Source organism: Scyliorhinus torazame, chromosome 14 (genome assembly GCF_047496885.1).
Source record: "Scyliorhinus torazame isolate Kashiwa2021f chromosome 14, sScyTor2.1, whole genome shotgun sequence".
NCBI lineage: Eukaryota > Metazoa > Chordata > Chondrichthyes > Carcharhiniformes > Scyliorhinidae > Scyliorhinus > Scyliorhinus torazame.
Window position 1 is genome coordinate 89,582,510 of NC_092720.1, and position 18,610 is coordinate 89,601,119.

At 45.5% G+C, this 18,610-nt stretch overlaps 1 protein-coding gene across 4 annotated transcripts in view; it reads left to right on the plus strand.

The window, feature by feature from the left end:
• The first annotated feature begins 6,853 nt into the window (after positions 1-6,853).
• sptssb (serine palmitoyltransferase, small subunit B) overlaps positions 6,854-18,610 on the plus strand; it is a 73,262-nt gene continuing 61,505 nt past the window's right edge. For 2 of the 4 annotated variants that reach the window (XM_072474455.1, XM_072474456.1), the window contains exon 1: positions 6,854-7,018. The gene's annotated coding sequence lies outside the window, so the exon portion shown is untranslated. Of the gene's footprint in view, positions 7,019-9,945; positions 10,018-18,610 lie in introns of all 4 variants that reach the window. The other 2 variants (XM_072474454.1, XM_072474453.1) reach the window with 2 other exon arrangements.

Below are 18,610 nucleotides of genomic sequence, written 5' to 3' on the forward strand. Positions count from 1 at the left end.
CTGCAAATAGCATGGAGGATTCTGTCTGCAACATCTCAAAGGGCATTGCCTACTTCTTGGACACTATTCTTTCCTGTGAGGAAATGATTGTTGACTCCATGAAGCCCTTGCAGGCCTGGCCATGGTGCAATATCCAGTGGGTTCCTGTCTAATAGAATTCCTACAGTGCAGAAGGAGGCCATCAAGTCTGCACTGACCCTCTGAAAGAGCAACCGACCTAGCCCACACCCACAAACTATCGGCATAACTGCACAGCCCCACCTAACCTTTGAACACAATGGGCCAATTTAGCATGGCTAATCCACCTAACTGCACATCTTTGGACACTATGGGGTCATTTAGCGTGGCCAATCCACATAACCTACACCTCTTTGGACACTGGGGCAATGTAGCATGGTCAATCCACCTAACCTGCACATCTTTGGACACTAAGAGGCAACTTAGCATGGCCAACCCACTTAACCTGCGCATCTTTGGACTGTGGGAAGAAACCAGAACATCTAGAGAAAATCCACGCAGACACGGGGAGAATGTGCAAACTCCACACAATCACCCAAGATCGGCATTGAACCCAGGTCCTTGGCGCTATGAGGTGGCAGTGCTAACCACCATGCCTCCCCAGGAACATAGGGACGTAGGAGTAGGAGAAGGTTATTCAGCCCATCGAGCCTGCTCTGCCATTCAATTAGGTCATGGCTGATCGTCTACCTCAACACCACTTTCCTGCACTATCTTCATATCCCTTAACCTCATTAGTATCCAGAAATTAGCAACTTCTGATCTGAACATGTTCAATGCCTGAGCTTCCACAACCTTCTGGGGTAGAGAATTCGATGGATTCATGACACTCTGAGTGAAGAAATTCCTCTTCATTTCAGCCTTATTGGGAAGGTCAATGAGGTATACATATGTTAATGTATGGTCAAGGAAGTTGATAGTGGCAGACAGCCGAATACATAGAGGTATAATTGGTCCAACAATCAGAAGCCAGGGAGGCAGATAACCCAAATGGCCACCTTCTGCACTGTAGGAATTCTATGATTCTATTCCATGGTTCAAGGAAACCCATGCAGACACAGGGAGAATGTACAAACACCACATAGTCACCCAAGTCTAAATTGAACATCAGTCCCTGGTGTTGTGAGGCAGCAGTGTCACCCATGTTATTATGTTTCTGCCTTATTTACTTCAATTATCTTATTAATTTATAATTATTTCATAATTAAATGTGTTTTGATGCTTCAGTAAGTCATTTGAAGAAGCTTGTAACATTTAATGTAAAACATTTAACAAAATAATTTTAGAAATACTAAACTTTGAAACCAGTTAACATTTAACTTAACATTTAACTTTATCAGCTGAACAATTACATTAAATTACCTCAACTTTTACAAATTTCTCCCAATAAAATTCATTTTCTCACTTAAACACAATGGTCAATAAAATATATTTTTCCACATAAACACAACAGTTCTGTCTATTTGTAAAGGGAGGGATACAGGGAGGGAAGAGGGGAGGGAGGGATGCAGAGATGGAAGAGGGGAGGGAGAGAAGAGGGGAGGGAGGCAAGGGTTTTGACGTATCAATTTTTAATGTTACAAGCTTAAAGCAGCAGCTGCTGAAGCACAGTATCCTGCTCATCAAAGACACCTTGAAGACTGATCTCAATAAATGGAATATCGGAGTCAATGCCCAGGAGATCTTTGCTCAGAATAGATGTACTTGGAGGAACCTGATTGAAGCGTCACAATTCTTCGAAAACACCCAACGAAAAAAAGAGTCCATAAAAGAAGCCTGAGAAAGGAATCCAAGGACCGATTCCACCTATTGGAAACTCCGGCCAAGTGAGTGATTGAAGATGCGGCTCCAGGATTAAGTTCATCAGCCTCGCAAAGACCCACAGAACCTGTGACCAGTAACACGGAGCACCTTAGGTGGACAATCAGACTCGTTAGTGAGTGATCACCGCATTCTATCCATTATAGTTCATTTAATGAATTAATATCCTCATGACAAACCAAATTTTTGTGTTAAATATTTTTTTCACTTTCTGTGACTCCAAACTGACTTTATACAGCAAAGCACCCTTTTAATGGAATTAACAGCATCATGACAAACTAAAGTTTAAAAAAATGTATTTTCCTTTCACTTTATTTGCATTTTCTTCCCAGTTAAGGGGCAATTTAGCATGGCCAATCCACCTACCCTGCACATCTTTTGATTTGTGGTCAGGCATGGGGAGAATGTGCAAGCTCCACACTGACAGTGACCCGGGGCCAGAATCAAACCCGGGTCCTCAGCGGTGTGAGGCAGCAGTGCTAACCACTGTGCTTTTCATTTGCATTTTAAACATATTTATGAATGCTACACACTGATAATATAAACATTAATCTACCAAAACAATGTCTCCCGATGTCTCCTGCCTCAGCTGGACTGAAAAATAAAAGTACAAATAAAATGTATAAAAACTCACCTAATATTGGGGCAAATTGCCCAAGCTAGTGCTGTCCCTGCATTTTACATTGAGCAGCTCCAGCACAGCGCATGACTTCAGGCAGGGAAATAAAAAATGGCCGGGTGTTTAAATGCCGTGCGCTTCCAGTGCGCATGCCCATATGCCCGCACTTCTGGATCGTCACGCCACATATGTGTGGTGGACCAACGACTTAAGTTGCTGACTGGGGAGGAAGTTACGGACCAATTATCTCTGCAGGCTGCAAAAGCACATTAACTCTCCAGGGACCTCCCTAGTCAATCCACTGTGTATTAGCACAGACTGATAAACACATTCTTGTATCAATTTCACTTACTGGCTGCTAGAATCACCCAGGCTCTGCAAACAGAATTGTTTTAAACAAACACATTCCAATCTCAGGCTTTTGACCCTTAATTTGCCCACTACATTTTCAATCCAATTTTCCTAACATCATCCAATTGTCACACCTTGCTGACAACTCTCAGCCAGCCAGGCCAGACCGTCACACCTAGCTGAGATAATGCAGTCTGAAGCCAGTTCTCAAATTCCAGAGCTGGTTAAAGGTATCCTGAAGTTAGTGGACTTACAGTAGACTTACTACAGTCACTGGGATAGCGTTGCACAGCAGCAGTAGCGGAGGTAAAGGCACCCACAAAATAAGCACACAAAGGAATACAGAAGAGTGAATGGTTCATTTCTGTTTGTAAAAGTAAATGCAATTTTGGATACAGTTGTTATGTTAGTGGAGTTTAAAATTGGAAGTTGGCCAATGCGAAACTCTAACGTGTGTCCCAGTTGTATTGTAAAGTGGAGAACAGTGGAATAATGGTGGTAAAGGGAATTTGTCATTTTGGCAGAGGAGCCTGAGCAGATTCTCTTGAACAACCATCTGGAGTGAAGGTGCCCTGCATGCCTCCTCCCTGTCCCCTCTTCTTCCTCTTCCCAAGGTATCCTCAAGATGGCAATGTTGTGGAGGATGCACCAAACCACCACAAAATTGATGACATGCACTAATTTACACCATAATGGTCACCAATGTGGGTTCATGTGTCAGAAACAGTGCTTCAGCACACAAAGTCTGTAACAATGATGTCCCTGGTGGCTCCGCCGCTCTCGTGAGACTACCAACTGTGGTAACCATCAACCATGTGTTCTTGAGCGGCCATCTTGGTGTTATCAGAGGTGGGAATGACAGGCTGCCTCAGAATGACAGGGATTGGGACTGTTGCTGATATGATGTACTGCACATTTGGGACTTCTGTAGTGTCCAGGGACCAATTTTACAGCAGATGAGCCAGTCAAAATGCCCCTCAAGTAATGCATTAGAATTGTGTGCTGATAGGTTAATAAGGCTCTCACAAGAATTGCAAGACAAACATGTTTTTAATCCAGTCAAAGCTCGTCTGTCTTTTTCAAGGTGTGATGAAACATTGATTTAACCTCTATAAAGTCAAAGCAAACACAAACAAAGAATGCACCAGACCGCAAACCAGGCAAAAGCCAGTGCTGAAACTCACACCTTCTGCAGTTGGGGTGAGGTAAATGTGTAACCTGGGAGGAGGATCTGTTAGACTATCTGAACAATATTTACAATGACTTTTGTATTACCTTCTGTGTAAACTGAATAGTAATCGGGATCAGCCACTGATCTCTAACTAAACGCGGTAGAATGAGAACACTTCACAGCAAATTATCCATTCATGTGTCCCATTCATTGTACACTGCAGCAGATGCCACTCTTCCAGTTACTGTCCCTACCCAGAGGCCTACCAAGCTCAGGTCTTCCTCAGTGGTTCCTTTGACCTCAGGTGGATCCCATAAGACGTAGAAGCAGAAGTACGCCACTCGGCCCATCGGGTATGCTCTGTCATTCAATGAGATCCTAGCTGACCTGATATCCTCAAGTCCACTTTCCCGCCTTATCCCCATAACCCTTGATTCCCTGATTAAAAATTTGCCTATCCCTGTGCAAGCTTAAAGAAAGAGGAGTCTGAAGCTCCACTGAGTTTGAATTTTTGCTGTAGGAACAGGCAACAATTTCTCGATCCCTCCTAATAGTACCCATAACAGATTAAATAAGCTATACCGCTAATGATAAGCCCTTTGCCTGAGCTCTATCGTTCTGCTTTCACCCTTTTAGTTTTGAGCACATGTCAGGTTCAGGCCTCAATGTGTTCGCTCACCTCATCTAAGTTGATGTGTTCTTGATGCTGTGACTGACCTGTGCACTACTGGTAGAGCTGTTGCCATGGAAAAATGGCCCTTAATTGCCCCTTTAAATATTTCAGTTTACTTCCTGCTACTGCTGCGCAGGTTCCTGACAACACATACAACCTGTACCATGCCTTTTGTGACCAGTGGGCACCACGGGGGCTGGGGTGCATTATTGACCCACAGAACAACATTTTGATTTGATTTGATGAGTTACCTTTGAGACGTGGTCTTTTTAGTTACGATACCCCTTTAAGGGTACCTTGATCAATTTTTCTTGATTTGTTCGATGTCGGAGCCAGGTCTCTCGATGGCTGGCGTGACCTGGGGTAACGGTGGTAACGGCATATGAGGTGGCAGCATAGGTGCCCGACTGGGCTAGATCTGGGCGTCTGGGACTGGGTTTGGTGTGTAGGAAACGAGGCCGCGGAGATGGTCCATGTGTCGATTAGATTAACGCCCCTGTGCCTGAACTCGATACGAGACCAGCCTTGTCTGTGCCAACATGATGCCTGGAATCCATGTGGATCCTTCTCCGAAGTTCCGGACGTGTACCAGATCGTCAAGGGAGAACGTGCACAAAGGCATAAGCCAGCCTGCATCAACCTCGGTCCTGTCCTGGCTATAGCAGATTTTCCCGCCAATGTCTGGGATGACCAAAACTCAACCAGGTGCGAAAGCAGCGACCCATCAGCAACTCGGCCGCAGAGACTCCCCCCGTCGTGCCGTGCAGTGTAATTTGGCAGCAAAATAAGAAACGTGCCAGTTGAGTCTCCCAGGAATCGGCATTCTGCTTCTTCATGCCGAGCTTAAAAGTCTCGGCGACCCGCTGCACTAATCCATTTGATCTGGGTGATAGGCGCGGTACGCACATAGCGAATTCCATTTGCCACTCCTCAAAGGGTTTCCCTCCCCAATCTATACCCAAGTTGGGATTTATATACAAGTGAGGGTTCCCCTAGTTGAGGGGATGCCCCCCCCCCCCATTACCAGGGAAGTTCAAATTCCATGGAGGTTATGGGGAATTGGAATGTTGTTATACTGTGATATGGGGGGTTAAAACACTGGAAAAATGGGAGGAGGAGAAAACATTTGATACCATCCCATGACTCCTTTTTCACAAGCCACCACAGCCCCCACTACCAACCCCTCCAAACCCAGCTCCAACATTCTGAGAATTTTCCACCCCTCCAACATCTTTATCTGAAGAATATCAAGTATTTTTTAGTAATTTACCAAACAAAATAATAAATGTAAGAGCATATGCATCATTCAGAATATGATCACTTTCTATGATAAGAAAGTTAATGACTAGAGGGATAAGCTTCAATTAACCAAATTACCCATTCTCATTCCTGGATTTTACTGACCTCTCTCAGCCTACCAAAACATTTTTTTAAATGCACCAAAAGGGAAACCTACTATTAACCACAAGAACATAAAAGTTCAGCTTCGCCAAGAAATAATACAATTTGGGGAAGTTCATTACAAATATTTTGTTGGTGACTCAGCGTGATTCACTAAAACAGGGGCAAATGGGAACAAGCAAGTTAATTCCAACCTCATCAATCAGATTTGAATCATGATGTGGAGATACCGGCGTTGGACTGGGGTGAGCACAGTAAGAAGTCTTACAACACCAGGTTAAAGTCCAACAGGTTTGTTTCAAACACTAGCTTTTGGAGCACTGCTCCTTCCTCAGGTGAATCAAACACCACTTCTGGTTCACATTTTATTGTTTAAGCAGTCATAAAATTTATTTTTACCCTGACTATATATTGTAGATACACACACCAACAGATTACACCATAAATATATAAAACTGGCCCGTGCTTTTTTAGATATTTTTCATTCTCTGTCAAACTCTAATGTTGCACTAATGTTTGAGCCTCTGGGTTACAATCTGATGGATGCGATGCTAGTTCCTCACTGCATGTATCAATCTGGGGTTGTGACTGGCGTGAGAGACCTATTGAATACAAGCAGCTGTCAGAGTTATCTAGCCGCCTTGCTGTGACCGTGTTAATCCCTACCACAACATCTAATCGTGATTTGTTATAGACCCATTCAGTGCAATCTTGGGGAATTAGGGAGGTGCCTACTTCTCCAAGGAGACGCGTTAAATGCATTACTGTTGGTTATCAGTAACTCGTGTTTTTATCAGACAATCATCTCATTTGTTCACAATAGTAAATGGTGGCAGGTGTGGCAAAGACAACTGCCTAACAGTCGCAGGACCTGTTTCACATTAGATAAGCCAACTTCACACATTTGTGCCTCTCCCACACAGAAGCAGCAACAGTTTTATTAAATATCGCACATTTTGGAAAGGTGAGACTTTATTTTTGTTGCTTAGATTCTGACTGAAAACTGTGTTAAAGCTGGGTGGTAGGTTAATGCAGGATATTTCCCATACAAATATGTGGCAGGACCTGTCTTTCTAGTTTTCAGTTCAAAATGTGGTCTGAAGTTTCTTTTCCTTTAACAGAAACTTACTTTGTGTGTTAGGTCAACATTTTTTTTTTCTAGTCACAGTTCAAATTTGCTGTAACTCAAATCGATACTAACAAATAAACCAATCCTGATAATATAGTTTCAATTTGTTCCAAGGCTGACTAGCCAAGCTGGATGGTACTATCAACGGGTTGAAGGCAATTACGTATATGTTCAGGCAAGTAGTAATTTCTTTAGGTGCTGGCACATCTTAGCAGGAAAGTGAAGTTGATTTTTGAAACTGTAGTGAAATGCATCTGAAAGGGTAACAAGAGAATGAATAATGTCTGAAACTTTGACCTGAAAGAACGACTAAAAACTGCAATTGGCTTTGTTTAAAATGTTTTTTGATTGGATTTGGTTATGGGTTACTTTTACAAATCCAGTTACTTTTCTTTCTCAGATAGTCAGAAGTGGAGAATATACAAGAGTTTTTTGGGAGAAATGTGTGCTTCTACCGTGTAATGAGTTACAAACAAAAATACTACGATAGACAAACTGGCTGTAAACTCCACCTGCAATAGTGATCCCTTGATGTTAATAAGAATGTTGTAAAACAGTTGGGTGTTCAGTTTTAACCATTTGAGAGAATTCTAGTTTGTCAATTAAGCCTTGCAAAGGTAACCTTTATTACAGCGAAACAATGATTTTTAGTAGGGGAGGGCAGCCACCTCCTGCACAAGACAGACTCCAAGTGGTGCCATATATTTCTGAAAGAATCAGTCCTGTCTCAAATCTGGCTGCAAAGTGGAATATGTTTCAAGCATAATAGTAAGTTATGAATATTTTGTAAAGCATGTATGTGAAGAATAATATGCAGAATTAAATGAAGAATATTATGCAGAATATGCCTGTGCAGGGCAGCAGGGTGGCACAGTGGTTCGGGTGGCATGGTGACACAGTGGTTAGCACTGCTGCTTCACAGCACCAGGGACCCGGGTTCAATTCCAGCCTCGGTGACTGTCTGTGGAGTTTGCACATTATCCCCGTGTCTGCATGGATTTTTTTTGGGTGCTTCGGTTTCCTCCCACAGTCTACTTGCAACTATAAAGATTATTATATGGGCAGCACGGTAGCACAAGTGGATAGCACTGTGGCTTCACAGCGCCAGGGTCACAGGTTCGATTCCCCGCTGGGTCACTGTCTGTGTGGAGTCTGCACGTTCTCCCCGTGTCTGCGTGGGCTTCCTCCGGGTGCTCCGGTTTCCTCCCACAGTCCAAAGGCGTGCAGGTTAGGTGGATTGGCCATGATAAATTGCCCTTAGTGACCAAGAAAGTGTTAAGTAGGGTTATTGGGTTACGGGGATAGGGTGGAAGTGAGGGCTTAAGTGGGTCGGTGCAAACTCGATAGGCCGAATGGCCTCCTTCTGCACTGTATGTTCTATGTTCTATATTATATTATCTTTGGACTGTGGGAGGAAGCGGGAGCTCCCGGAGGAAACCCATACTGACACGGGGAGAAAGTGCAAACTCCAAACAGTCACCCAAGGCTGGAATCGAATTTGGGTCCCTGACGCTGTGAGGCAGCAGTGCTAACCACTGTGCCACTGTGCTGCCCTTTCTGTACAATGAGTTCTTATTGGATTGCTTCCTTGCCTCACTGAGATGTGCTGCAGTCAGTTGATGGCTGCTTCTCTATTCTAGCATTGTCTGACTAATGGATGTACTGCCTGGAGGTCGCAATGTCTGTGTCATCGTGTCTTTAGAGGTTGAGGCTTTTCTTGTTGCTGATTCATCTCTTGGCTGTCTTCCACTGGAGGTGTGGTTTTTACCACCTGACTGGTTGGCTGGTCTAGTCAGCAAGGAGTTTCTGGCATCACCAAATAATCTGAACAAGCCAGCTTTGCAAAGAGTGAAGACCTGAAGCAATTATGAAAATATAGAATGTTTTTCTGCAATTTCCCCCATGTTGTGATTGGTCTGGGCCTTGGATGAATCCAAACTGTTCAGTGAAGGTTGATTTTTGATCCATGATCATTTAAAATTAAAAGTATGTACAGACTTAAATGCGTAAGGAAATCCAAGATGGTGCAGCCCATACGCTTCTTCTCATTGAGGTTTCCCGTGCTTGTCAGTTTTGGTAGGCTCCTGCAGGAATGGCGGTCATGATTTCTCTGTTAATGTTTCCGCAGCGGCTCTATGGATTGACTTTTCTGAGTCTTCCCAATAGTATCCAAATATTCCATGGTTATTAACCATTAATTCCCAGTTTTGGGTGGAGCTTAGAGTCATAGAAGCCAACAGTGCAGAAGGAGGCCATCCGGCCCATCGAGTCTGCACCGGGCCTCACCCTACCTAGGCCTAATCCCCACCTAACTTGCACAACTTTGGACTTTGGGAGGAAACCGGACCAGCCAGAGGAAGCCCATGCAGACATGGGGGAAAGTGCAAACTCCACACGGTCACCCAAGGTCAGAATCAAACCTGGGTCCCTGATGCTGTGACGTTACAATGCTAGCCACTGTGCCACCTTGCCGCCCAATGCTACAATGCAATTTTTTTAAAAATTAAATTAGTTTGGAGTGAGCTCAGCCCCCATGTTGTCAGACGCCTACTCGGGACTCGGACTACTCCCAGTACTTCTTAAAATGGCAATTCTGACTGCTGCTGACTGATAGGCTTTTTTAATCTCATTCTGGCCAAGAACATTTTTGTTTAGTTCAACCCGCTAGGTCTTCTGACTCTGCACTCTTTAGTTATTGAAGTTGGACTACCATGGTCAATGGAACTTTTTGTTGCAGTGTTGAGTTTTATTTCTGCCTTCAGCTTCCAGTCCTGCTTTGAAGCTTTTCTCTGGTGATCCCACTCTGTGCCTTCGCTTCAGGTGCTTTCCATCAGGTCAGACTGCTGCTCTTTACTTAGTAATGCTTTCAGGATTTTGGGTTCCATCCTTCACTGTCACCATGTTGTAAAATGTATGTATCATGAAGTGGTTCTGAGTCTGGTATAGTTCAACAGTAAGTGTTTATTACCAGCTGCGGACTGACCCATAATATGCAGCCATCTGTATCTTGTGTGAGTTGTGTTCTGGATCTTAAATTAAATATTCTATCTCTTGTGAATTTTCATCCCTGCACTACAATGTAGAGCAATAATTAAAATAAGTTGATGGAATTGCTGAATGGAAATGGGAATTAGTTGATCATAGTGCTTTTTTAAAAATTCCTTTAAGGAGCGTGAGTGATGCTACCAAGGCCAGCATTTATTACCCATCGCTAATTGTCTTTGAGAAGGTGGTGATAAGCTGCCCTCTTAAATCATTACTATCCATGCGGTGTAGGTACACACGCAGTGCTGTTACGGAGGGAGTTCCAAGATTTTGACCCAGTGATAGTGAGGGACTGACAATATAGTTCCAAGGCTGGGAGGCACTTGAGTTGGTGGGGATTTGCAGTGGCAGTGTTCCCATGCACTTGCAAGTCCCCACTGACCAGTGTTTGTAGGTGGTAGAGGTCACAGCTTTAGAAGATGCTGTCGAATGTGACTTGGTGAGTTGCTACAGGTTCCTTTGGTGTGTCTTTTCTTGATTGTGCACCATTTACATAGATGAACATCACGTGTTGGTCGTGTATAATTTTGTTGTGGAGGAGCTGTGTATCAATAACGCTACATTAATACAGTGGAACAATTGCAATTGTATCCTTACCGTCAGGGTTGTAACACTAAAGGGGGTGATAGGTAACCATGCCAAAAATGTTTTAAAATGAAGTACATACATTTGGCTTTCATAAGTATTACAGAAGAGAAATATTTGTTAAATTGCTGTTTAGTATCTTCATAAATTAATTTGTCAAGCTTTCCAATGTAAAACTCAGGTCTTCCCAAACTTTTGTACCATTATATTTTAGTACAAGTACAGCACATCTTGACAAATACACTTCTATATGTGACACTGGTGGAAACACTCAGCAGGTCAGGCAGCACCTGCAGAGAGAGGAGCAGAGCTAATGGATTTGATTTTCCCTCATGCACATGTCCCATGCTGCTCCAATTTCAAAATTCCCTTTCCATTCCTGGTCCATGTCATCTTCCCCTGTATGGGAAAAGTGTTGGCTCATGAACCCACACGCACATCCTGTAATGCCGGGGTTATAATTATAAATGCCTACGGGCAATTTGAATTTAAAGCCCCAAAGTATTTTAGTCACAAGAGGAAGGATCTTGAAGTCTGTGGGAATCTGCAAGGTAAGTCAGTTCATAATCCTTGGGAAAGGTGCTGAGAAGTTGGGGATTCTCTGACAAGTATGTTTAAAAGGCCTTGACAACTGCAATTGCCATTATTAGATTCTATCTGTTAAGTTAAATATGTGTTTAATGCAGTGATTGATCCTTGGGATATATAGCAAGACGGTAAGTTGGCTATACATTGACCACTGTTGCATATGTGTTGAGATGGCTCAGAGTACTTTTCACAACGTAGAAAGTATTCTTCTGCAATCAAATTATTGAAAATTGCATCAGAGAACTGTCATGATTTGAACAATGATTTAAAATTCTAGACTGCAGAAAGTTAAAGAGAACTCATCTTCTGCTCCTGGACTCTTTTGAATGACATGCCATCAGCTGTAGTGTAGAAGAAAAAGCTTGCCAATTGTTCCTTCAGTTTCAAAAGGATACATTATATTGAGCTCCAATTGTGTTTTTTGACAAAACTAGGGTCATTGTGAATGCTTGGCTGAATTTCAAAAACCATTCAAGGTCTGAACACAACAGGGTAATGTTGACACAGTTGTCCAGGGGAAATAAGAAATTTGTGTAATTGACAGTTTTATTAGGTTATAATGGAATTATCTATTTTCCATGGAGGTTGAGGGTGGGATAAGTGGTGAGAGCTAGGTGGCCAGACAGAGAACCGAGGTGAAACTTATAGCCAGCCTACCTTGGCAACTGCCCACCTCTGTCGCTGCCTCAGGCATCCTTCGGGATAAAGTAGACCTGAAACTTCCCCATCCATATCTCACGCAGATGAAAATTCTGTCAGAGTGAGAGGAAGTGATGGATTTGGGACTGCAAAGTCGGGAAGAAGTGGAGGGAAAATTGTAGCTCAATGATTCAGATCAACTACCTTTCATCGTGCTCTGATGATCCAATGACATAAGGGAACAACAATATAGTTCCAAGTCAGGGTGGTGTGTGGCTTCAGAGAGGAACTTGCAGGTGGTGATGTTCCCATTTATCTGTTGCCTTTTTGTTTTAAATGGTAGAGGTCACAGGTTTGGAAACTGCTAGCTAAAGACCCCTGAGTTGCTGCAGTGCAGATTGTAGAAGTATACACTGTTACCACTCGACAAGGGTGGTGGAATGAGTGAATATTTAAGGCAGTGGATGGGGTGCTGACACACCTGGCTGCTTTGTCCTGGATGACGTTGAGTTTCTTCCGCGTTGTTAGATCTGCACTCATCCAGGCAAGTGGAGAGTGTTCCAGCACATTCCTGACTAGTGCCTTATAGGTTATGGAGAGCACCAAGGGAGTCAGGGGGTGAGTGACTCATCAAAGGATATTCAACATCTGGCCTGTTGGGGTTGTAACCATAGTATTTATGTAGCTGGTCCTTAAGTTTCTAGCGAATGGTAATCCCAAGATGTTGATGTTGGGGCTAATGCAATGCTATTGAATGTCAAAGGAAAATGCTTAGACACTCTCTTATTGGAAATGGAGTTCCTCAGGGTAGTGTCCTAGACCAACCATCTTCAGTTGCTTCATTAATCACCTCCCTTCCATCATAAGGTCAGAATTGGGGGTGTTTTTGCAGATGACTGCACAATGTTTAGCACCACTCGTAGCTCCTCAGATAATGAAGCAGTCCATGTCCAAATGCAGCAAGACCTGGACAATATCCAGGCTTGGGCTGACAAGTGGCAAGTTACATTCATACCACACAAGTGCCAGGCAATGACCATCTCTTACAAGAGAGAACCTAACCATCGCCCCTTGACATTCAATGGCATGACCATCGCTATATCCCCCACAATCAACATCCTGGGGGTTACTATTGATCAGAAACTGAACTGAATATAGCCATATTAATACTGTGGCTACCAGGGCAGATCAAAGACTAACAATCCTACAATGAATAACTCACCTCCTGACCCATCATCTACGAGGCACAAGTCAGGAGTATAATCAAATACTCTCCACTTGCCTGGATGAGTGCAGCTCCAACAACACTCAAGAAGCTCGACACCTTCCAGGATAAAACAGCCCGCTTGATTGCTCTCCCTTTCACAAACATTCAAACCCTCCGCCACCAAAGAACAGTAGCAGCCTTATGTACCATCAAAAAGATGCACTGCAGTAAGGTTTTTTAGACAGCACCTTCCAAACCCACGGCCTCTAATATCTGGAAGGACAGGAGCAGCAGCTACCAGGGAACCCCACCACCTGGAGGTGCCCGTCCAAGTCACTCACCACCCCGACTTGGAAATATATTGCTGTTCCTTCATTGTCGCTGGGTCAAAATCCTGGAACTCCCTCCGTAACAGCATGGTAGGTGTGCCTACACCTCAAGGACTGCAGCAGTTCAAGAAGGCAGCTCACCACCTCCTTCTGAAGGGCAACTAGGGATGGGCAATAAATGCTGGCCTAACCAGCGACGCCCACATCTGTAAATTATATTTTAATAAATGGTGGTTGCCTGGCACTTGTGTGCTGCAAATGACACTTTCTCACACATTAGGATTCAGTCATTTTGAAACCTTTCTGAAAGTAGGATAGTTTATGGAAGACTCACTTCTGTTTTTAATGAGAAACCAGATCGAAAAACTGCTATCACAGAACTGTCTGCCAACCTCTCTTTATTGAAGAATCACTGCTCAAAGCCTTTATTATTGCCACCTATACCGGAGATTACATATGTTTGTGTTAGGACAGCCTGCACTTATTTCAACAATAGCTATTGGGCAAACAATCATTTTTATTGTAATTCCTGTGGCTTTAAGCAGCTAGTCACACACCCCAATCACCACATACTTTATGGAAACATGCAAAGGGGACTTTGTGGGTGTGTGTGGGTGTACGTCTTCTGCATTTTAATGAAAATGTTTTATGTGCCATACCTGCAACATATTGTTTGGCTACAGATCAGGTTGGATAACAGAGTCAGAAATTGTCCAATATTTAGCCTGAAGGCAGACTATTGGAATTAAGTGTGATCTCGACTGGAGTAAACTGCTTTGCATGGTTTTAGCTTTGCGCTCACTGCTAAAGAGCTACCTTCAAATTTGAATTCCTGAATCGGATGCGCTTACCTCCTTTCTAAGTTTTGATGTTAAAGGGCCTCCTGTTCATTCTACTATTTGCAAATACTGCACTAAGTTTGCAAAGAGGAGCTTGAAGTACATTTGTGGTTGATTAGTTACTCATAAGTATTGAGATGCATCTGTCAAGGTCTCGAGTTTTTGGACTGGGATCCGAAATGACAGCATTGAGCAAAGCTGCAGAAGCCGGGATGTTAAATTTCAATTTGCTTTCGGCTCTCAGGAGAGATACGGGCAATTATTCTATCTGCTCACAGACCAGCACTGCAAAGTGAGCAGGCGTTACTCTGTAAGGAAAGAACTAGATCTTAAAGGAAGATGGACACTATCAGTTGAGAAGTAAAGCATTTAGATGCTGAACAAGGTGTTATTAGTTACAGAGAGTGAGCAGACGAATGAATGGTGCCTGATAAAAGATGGCTATGGGTATTATATGACCGCTGGAGACATTTGCAACTGTTTCAAGAGGACAAAGTTCATTCCAGAAAATGTTGTCTTAGTTTGACAAGATGTGGAATGCACAGTTTGACGTATATTAACAGAGCCGAAAATTGTTGGATCACTCGTGGATTATTCTGGATGCCCCATATTTATTGGAACTCCATCCAAATTGGAATGAATAGTGCAGCTTACTCATAAAATCATTGCGCCTTCCGGTTGGGCGTTTAGTTTGTGAATTGGTGCTGCAGGGAACATTGGATAACTTACAACCTAGTTGTCATCCTGACCACAGGAAGATGCATTCTTTTCTGATCTCTTTCTCTCATTGCTTCATTGTCCTGTCAGGATGCAATAACTTGGTACACCGTCATCCTACTTATCAGGGTACTCTATGGCCAGCAGCATTTCCTAAATATACAATTATTACATGTTGAACAATCCAATAGAATGTTTATTTAACTGCAGCAATTAGTTTAATACAGGATTTCCCAAAGTTTCCAGCCGAGGATCCTTTTGACCTCCCAAGGGGTACTGAAGGAACCTCTGAGAAACATAGGGCGCGATCTTCCGGCCTCATTACACTCACGCTCAAGCGTAACGAGGCCGGTGAATAGCGGGAGAGGCTAAAAGCAGGAACCGCTTTAGGCGCCAGTTTGCGATGCAACCGGCGCACTCCCTAGGCGAAATCGGAATCTCGCCGTAGCTTGGCGAGAAACCAGTTGTTATCACGTAAGCCCCATTTCCATACAATTAACGAGAGTAACCCCATATCCAATGGCCTCTCATCATTCAGCGGCCTCCCCAGCAAGTACTCACACTGCGCCGATTTCAAAAATGTGAACCTGCTTGGAAGGGTTTCTATGGGGAGATGAGGAGGTGAGTGGCCATCTTTGCTCACAGGCAAAGAGCCCAGGGGCGCTGGGCTAGCTGCCCCTATCCTCAGTAGAGGATGGGGGACCCTTGGCTGGGGCGGGGGACCGTCCGCTGGGGTGGGCTACCATTGGAAGGAGGGGGTACTCTGGGGGGCCAACCGGGGGGGGCAACTGCTTGCTGCACCACCATGCCAACCCCTGGATCGTGTGTACCCATTCGGGGGGCAGCACTTGTCCCTGCCCATCTGCCCATAACTCCACCGACTGCCAAGGCCTCTGGCTGCGCTGATGAAGGCTTTAGCCTCAAGGGAATTGATAATCGTGGTTCAGTGAGCATTTCACACAACCCAAGTGGATTCCACATGGATAAGCGTGCCGTGTAGCATGTGGGAGTCAATGCCTAGCATCCCAATCAGACCGCGATGCCTGGCCACTGTGCCAGAACACTGCGGGAGGCAACACCACACACGCAGCAGCCAACGTCCAAACACCCAGGGGATGGGACACGACTCCGGAGGACATGTCTCTGGAGGGTGGGTGAGTGCCAAGGGAAGAGGACCAGTGCCCAGTCTTGGTGGTGTTGTAAGCAGGTATGCAAGGTACAGGTCTGAGGCCTGATGTGTTGGGTGCTTTGGATCCGTGGAACACATACATAAAATAGAACAACACTATTTTATTAAGCTAGAAACTGTTGAACATACTTTCACTGTGGGTTAACACGATGTTAGATTAAACTAAAGACCTATGCCTATTCTAACCAGTCTATGCACTCAGCACATGGTGAAGATCTGTGCTGTAAGCTGTAAGCTCTGTCCTTCTGAGAGGCTGCATCCCGAATGAGTGGGAAAACTGATGCCCTCTGTCTTTATAGTGAGTGTGCTCTAACTGGTGATTGGCTGCGGTGTTGTGTGTGTTGATTGGCCTTGCTGTGTGTCCATCAGTGTGTGTGTCTGCACCATGATATACTGGTGTATATTATGACAAGGCCCAGTGAGGGGGGCCCGCTGTGGCCTGGAGTCTCAGCAGGGCGTTTTGGGTAGGGTGATGGGGGGGATCAATGGGGGAATAGAGGGTCCCAGGGTGGGAGCCACTGCTGTTTGTCAGCCTAACACCCTCTCTCAATGCCTTACAGATATTGAATGTTATGGCCAGGATGATGATTGTTGTAGTTGTCCTAGTGATACTGGTACTACGTCACACCGGAGAAGGCAGCAGCAGCAGCATCTGTAGATTCTCGAGGCAGCGGCCCATGTGCCGGACCCTGCCCCACACCCTGAGGACCCGGCCGTCCATCAGGCTAGGGAGGGATGCAGAGGAGGCGTCCCGCGACGGCCAAGGGTGTACAGGCATCGCTGGTCGTTTGAACAAATGGCGGACAGCACGTGCCGCAGGAGGCTCCGTCTTAACAAAGAGATGGTGCGACACCTGTGCCATATCCTCACAGACCTGGCACCATGTGGAGGAGGAGGACACCCGCTCCCGGTGGCCGTCAAGATCACTGCAGCCTTGAACTTTTTGCCATGGGATCATTCCAGGGTTCGAGTGGGGACCTGTGTGGTATCTCACAGGCCACAGCCCACACGTGCATTTAGCAGGTCACAAATGCCCTGTATGCCCGGACGGAAGACTACATCATTTTTGACATGGACCAGATCCAACAGGATGCCCGGGCAGCAGGTTTCTCCACCATCGCCGGAGTCCAGGTCCAGGGAGTCATAGATGCCACGTATGTTGCCCTGTGCTCACCGGGTTATCTGGGGGTTCCCAATGTTAACCAAAAGGGGTTCCACTCCTTCAACATACAACTTGTGCGCGACCACCAATTGCAGATAATGCACGTGTGTACAAGCTTCCCAGGAGTCTCCATGACAGCTACATCCTGGGGCAGTCGGACATCCCTAACCTCTTCGAGGAGCACCCCAGGATGGCCTGTTGCCTTTTGGGGGATAAGGGGTATCCGGTGAGGACCTGGTTAATGACACCGGTATGGAGGCCGGAGACCGAAGCTGTGATTGAACGGTACATCAGACTGCTCAAGATTCGATTCCGATGCCTCGACCGCTCCGGAGATGCCCTCCAGTACACCGCCCAGAGGGTCGCCTGCATTGTTGTGGTCTGCTGTATCCTCCACAACCTGGCACAGCAGCGGGGTGACGAGCTGGAGGTTGGTGATGAGGAACATGTGGCCATCTTGGAGGGGGACGAGGACGAGGATGGTGAGGAGGCGCAGGATCAGCGGGGACTGTAGGACGAGGCCGGGAAGGAACCTGAGGCCCAGCCGGAGGCTGCAGGACAGGCGGTAGCGGTGAAGGTCGAGCAAGCCTGGAGGGCCATGGAGGCCCTCATACTCGCCCGATTCACTTAGCACGTGGCCTGGTCCATCTGCACATTCTTACCCACTCGCCACCCCTATTTCCCACCCTCCCAGAGTATGTGTCACATCACTCCAGGGTGCTGGGACTGTCAGCGGGTCACTGTTGAGGGCAGGGGGGTGATGATAACCCGCAGAGAGCTGGGCGTTGCTGCTCAATCTGTGCCGTAGCCTGACCCCTGCCTGTCAGCTGAGTGCTTGCTCACACTCATCACCTGCACGTGGTGATGCATTGCGGAAGAAAGTGACAGAGGGATGCTACTGGTTGTACACAAGGGTGTTTATTTTCCAATATGTCCCCATTCTCCCGATGGTGCAGGACCCACCCCCCCACACCACCTCACCCCCCCAACAACCCCTCACCCCCTACCTACCACATCCCCCCCTCCTCCAGTGCCCTCAGTGATCCTCGATGTACTTTGCCCTCCTTCGCCCACTCCCCAGGATGCACATCTGAGGTGGAGACAGCCAGCTGCTTACCTCGTCCAGT